Below are 6,000 nucleotides of genomic sequence, written 5' to 3' on the forward strand. Positions count from 1 at the left end.
TTTAAAAAGCATTTCTTTGGTCCAAAGTGGCCATTACTTAAATGTGTATACCATATGTACTTATTAATTAGTTCATCTGGGATATAAATTAACCATTCATTCGTTGCAACATTTCGTCTAAAAAATAAAACATTGTTTGTTGCGAGATAGTGATGTCGAGTGTCTGGAAAAATCCTTACTTCTCCACTTGTGTTTGATTCCTAGTATTTCGGGATCCTTGTCCTGTTCTTTGCCTATGTTTTGCAATGCTGTCGTAATGTAGTTTTGGAAAGGTACTTGTTTCATATAGTACATTGTAAACTGGTCTTCTGCTGTTTCCAAACCTATGTTATTGGATGCACCCTGTGGACATCGTGATAAAGCATCTGCAAATACATTCGCTGGTCCTGGTATGTGCGTAATAGTGAAGTCAAATTCTTGTAGTATTAACATCCATCTGGCTAACCTCCCATGAGTTAGTTTGGCGGATAACAGAAATTCTAATGCTTTGTGGTCAGTGTATACTTTTGTTTTTCTTCCGAATAGGAAGTGCGGGCAGCGGTGGTCTCGCGGTTCTAGGCGCGCAGTCCGGAACCGCGCGACTGCTACGGTCGCAGGTTCGAGTCCTGCCTCGGGCATGAATGTGTGTGATGTCCTTAGGTTAGTTAGGTTTAAGTAGTTCTAAGTTCTAGGGGACTGATGACCACAGCTGTTAAGTCCCATAGTGCTCAGAGCCATTTGAACCATTTTTTGAATAGGAAGTATCGAAAACGTTGGAAGCCCCATGCAATGGCCAATGCTTCCAGCTCTGTGACTGAATAGTTTTTCTCGCTTTTTGTGAGTACCTGACTGGCAAATGCAATTGTTCTATATGATCTTAGCCCTGCCTGTTCGTATTCTTGGAATAAAACAACTCCTAAACCTGTTTTCGTGCTATCAGTGGCCATACAAAAATTTTGTGTTAGATCAGGATGTGCTAAAATCGGTGCTGTTGTTAGTGCGTTTTTCACTTTTAAAAATTCTTCATTGGCTTGTTGATCCCATACCCATGGCGTGTTTTTTTCCAGTCAATGCACATAGGCGTGGTGTTGCGAGAGAGTCGATCCAAATAAATTCTTTATAGAATCCGGTGAGACCTAGAAATCCTCTGAGAGTTTTCTTATTATATGGAGTGCAGAATTCTTTGATTGCTGTTAGTTTTTCTGGGTCGAACATTACCCATTTCTCTGAAATTATGTGTCCTAGAAATTTGACCTCTCGCCTTCCAAATTTGGATTTTGTTATATTTACTGTGACCCCATGCTCTTTCATGATCTGTAAAAACTGATTTAATGTGTTGTTGTGATGTTTCCAAGAGGGTTCTGCTATAATCACATCGTCAACATAACAAATAATTTTTTTGTAAAATTTCAGGACTGAGTATAGTATTAAATCCTCTAATAAACGCTGCTGATGATATGTTTAAACCAAATGGCAATCGTTTAAACTGGTACCATCTACCGAATACGATAAATGCCGTAAATTTTCTCCATTCTGGGGCCAATTCTATTTGCCAGAAACTACTCCGTAAATCAATTGATGAAAATATCTTAGCACCGTGGAAGTTTTGTATCAATTCCTCTAATTTTTTCTGGGCGATCTGTCTCAGTGATTATGATTGTTTTGATCTGTCTGGAATCAAGCACTAACCTGATGCTCCCATCTCGTTTTTGTACAATATGGAGCAGGCTGTTATATATGGAGGTAGTTGGTTCAATAAAATCATCATCTAACATTTTAGATATCTCCTGGAATACTTTATTCCTGTAGCTTAATGGGATTGTATAGGGTGGCACTCTAAATGGTTTGTGCTGTTTTACTTCAAACTTGTACTGAAAGTGTTTAATACTGCCAGTCGCAGGTAAAAATACCTCTGCTTTATCTCGTAAAATACCCTCTAATTCTCTTTTACTGTGTTCCGAAATAACTTGAACTTCTTGCAACGTTTCGTCGATTTCTTTATGGACTTCTAACATGAGTTGAGGCGATTCCCCCTTTTGTGCATACCATTCTAGTTCTTCATCCTCTTTAACTCGCGTCATTCTTAATTGTTTGTTTATAACTGGTATTTCTTCTAATTTTAGCTTTTGCTCAAAGAGAAGTGTGACATTCCCGAATGTTACGCTACCTTTCCCCATATCTATTATCGCTCGTCTCTCATTTAAAAAATCTGCACCTATAATCAAATCTACAGTTAGTTTAGGTATAATCGCAAAGTTGGCTTCGATCTTTTGACCTTGACACGAAAGAGTTAACCTTGTTTGTCTCGTAACTTCCGCAGCATTGTTTCTAATAGGACCTCTTACTTTAATCTTACGTGTGTTCAGAACTGGCAATTCCTCATTGGCATTACACTGCATGAATAAATTTTCTGAGATCGCAGTCAGCTCACTTCCGCTATCAATTACAATATTGACTGGGATATGCTTTACCATGGCCTTCACAATTGGTTGAATTTGAAAGGGTTGGTTCTGTTCTTCTTCTTCTTGCATCAACGAATCCTCCTCTGAATCATACATGAGTCTTTTCAGGAATTTCCCTTGTGAATTCGAACTTTCTGTAGGATAAGCTTCGACTGCTACTTCTCTCTCTTTTATTTCCTCTTCTCTATTTCTTCCTTTATTTACGCTTTCTTCAACATCCTCTACTTTTTCCTCATACTCTTCTATCTTCTCCTTCTTCGTCGCTACTTCCACATAATCGCATCTAAATACTCTAATTATCGCTTCATAACTTCCTTCATTATATACGTTGGGTTGTGTGCCCACTAGTAACTTATTTTTAACTTCTGTCGACTGCGCATTATCATTGAATTCGCTTTCCCTGGTTTCCATCTCAAATAGCTCTGCAATACTCATTACTTCGTCCTTTCCTTCTACATTCGTTGTGCATGCCTCTGGTAATTCATCTTCCTCGTCAGTATTCTCCCAATTAATTTCGTCCCAACACGATATTGTTATTTTCCTGTCTTCGTTTTCATCTGGTCCCTGCGGATTTGTTTCTTCCTTCTTGTCTTCTCGTGATAAGGTATTTACTTCTCTGTTCAAGGTGCTGCAATTATCCTGGGTCGGTGCGTCATTCCCTTTGGCATGGGCGCTTAGCTGTCAAATCGAACGTTTTTCGGGGTTTGGTGGTCTTACCTCCACCTCTTCTATCTGTATTCTCTTTTCTTGCTCCACTTGTTGATATTGGTTTCTTTGTTGATAATTTGTCGGCCTATTGGCGCTCAAATACCCGTTCCGGTTGTCGTTATTCCCTCAGTAATAGTTGTTGCCGTTCCTGGGTGAATTATAGTTATTGCCATATTCTCTTCTAAATCCATAACTGGTTCTTTGTTGAAATCTATTGTCGTTTCTTAGTGCGAAGTTATCACGTGGTTCGTAATTATTGTTTCTTCGCACTGTGTCTTGTGGATTCCACTGCTTTTTGCTTTCGTTTTCACGTACGCTTCGTCTTTTTCTTGCGTCATCTTCCGAAAATACGAACTCTAGTTCCCTTAGAATACCTTCAAATGCTTCGACGTCATTGCCTCCGCGACCTACTAATGATTGCTGGTATTTCAATGGTAACTTCATCGCGCATAATTTAATCAACTCTCCGTCACTGTATGGTACATCTAAGCATTGATTTTTCTTTGTCATTAATTCGAAAAATTTCACGGGGCTCTTCTCTCCTGAATTTCCAAAATATGGGTTCTGTAATAATTCGTACTTCACTCTGTTCTGTGCTTCACTGGACCAATATCGTGAGAGAAACCTCTCTCTGAAATCTTCGTACGATCGGCATGTCGCTGCAACATTTTGCATGGTTTCTGCGACTGTTCCTTACATGTGTGCACATATAAAGTCTAATTTGTGTGCTAGCGTCCAGTGTTCTGGTAATCCTACTCGGAATTGATCAGTAAAAGTTCGTGGATGTAATGAGTTTCCTTCCCGAAAGTGTTGAAATTTTCTGACTGTGAGGAAATGATCGTTGTCGTACTTCATAGTTCGATATGAAATTCGCGATTCTTCGCCACTTTTGTTTCTGATCATTTCTCCCGTCGTTCTTTCCGGTTGTGGTAGATCCATTGGATATTGTCCACTGTAACTTTCGCCTACCCTTGCGTAGTATCGTTGGAGTGCTACGCAATAATTTTCTTCCATCGGTTGGGAACGTGTAGCGGAATGCATTGCACTGTACTCTTCGTGACCTGGCTTTCCATTGTCAGGTATTGGTTCGGTATCTTGTCTGGCTAACCTTGCCGCTTCATTGCATGATCCAAACTGTCTTGAAACATACATTTGTGGTTCTGCATGTGTTTGTGGTGCTGTTTGTTCATCAAGAATTTCGAAACGTGTTTGTTGCGGTGCAGGCTGTCTGATTTCACGTATGTTATTTTCCGCCTGTGATTGGAATCGAAAATGCATGATATCTTCGTTAATTGCTTGTTTTTCCGGTGCTGTTACAGATACGGATGTGGTTGCAGACTCAGTGCTTGTTCGATCTTGTTCACTACGCTCTTCAATTGTTTGCAACAACTCTGTTCGCAATTTCTGAAATTGTTGCTTCGTTTGCGCTTCTCTTTTGACTATGTGGTTATCATATTTTTCAGCGCTGCTTTTGTGATACGTTTGTGTAACACACTGTTTTCAACAATTTCACGCGCTGTACCTGCTGCTTATCTAGTAATTACGTTTATCTGTTTCTCTAGTTTCTTGACTTCTCCCTGGGTGTTGTTACGCAATGTTTTGATCTCGTCCTGAGTGTCATTACGCAATGTTTGTACGTCCGCTTGTACCTTGTCAATGTCTGTTCTCAATTGATTGTGACCTGTTACTAAGTTTCCTATCACTTCTCGAGATTCTTTTGCCTCGTCTTCAATATGACTTAGGTGTAACTGAATTTTTTTGTTTTGTTCTTTAATCTCACGCATTTGTCTCGTGGTTTCTGCAATTTGTTTCGTCGTTTCTGCATTCTGAATTTTAATTTGGTTCGCAATTTCTTTATTTTGTCTTGTCATGGATTCCGTCATTTGTTGCAATAATTCTGCCAGATTGGTGGGTTCTATTGCGTTTTCTTCCAACGTGCTACGCTCTGTGTTTTCGCCCAAGTGTTGGTTTGCAACCGATTGCATTGAACTGTGCGGTAACACGTTTCTGCTCGAATTCCTTCTACTCTGTGGTGAGGGAGCTCTGATTACTTGTACTATGGGTTCTACGTATTCAAGACGCAAGTTAGAATCCTCATCGGCTGTCTCTCTACTTTCCTGCTCCTCTGTCGTATGCTGACCTAGGTTTTCTGTGCCTTGGCGTACATTATCCTCGTTATGGTGCGTTATCTGTCCTATTTCTCGCGATACTGCATCGTCTGTTGTACTATCCTCTATTCTCTGTCCATCTTCATGTTAGGTCTCTACCTCAATTCGGTCAAGGTCTCGATCTGCCATTGCTAATCTTTCCGAATCCCTTATTTTCTGTCTTAAAAGCAATTCACGCGCCCTACTTAGCGTCAACATGCGCTCATACGATCTCACGCGTTTCATAAACTTTTTGCACACACGACTTGACAATCCATTGACTTACTTGTTGGATCAGAACCAACTTGTCAACGATGTATCCGCCACCTGTGCGCTTGCATTGGAGAGAAAACTTAATTCTAACAATATTAAAATTCATAACTTTATTATGCTATTGTCTCTGCTAGAATGTCTCACTTTCTATTGAATACTTTCTTACTATCTATCGCTGCAGCTACTGTTTTCGACTATGTATAACTTCAAAAAAAATTTTCAAGAGGATATTTTTCTGACCTAGTTAGGCATGTGGTCGACCTTCAATCATGGTATTTTACCATCCTGGCAAGGTCGCCATTCTCTAACATTCTGCGTAGTGTCTGTTGTTCTATGTCGTGCCTCCCTACCACTTTCGCGCAACGACGCTCTGAGCGTTTTTTTTAGGGAATTGACTAGTTTGAACCTGGGACCTGTTGCTGGTAAGGAGA

This window comes from Schistocerca cancellata, chromosome 4, assembly GCF_023864275.1.
Source record: "Schistocerca cancellata isolate TAMUIC-IGC-003103 chromosome 4, iqSchCanc2.1, whole genome shotgun sequence".
NCBI classification, from domain to species: Eukaryota; Metazoa; Arthropoda; class Insecta; order Orthoptera; family Acrididae; genus Schistocerca; species Schistocerca cancellata.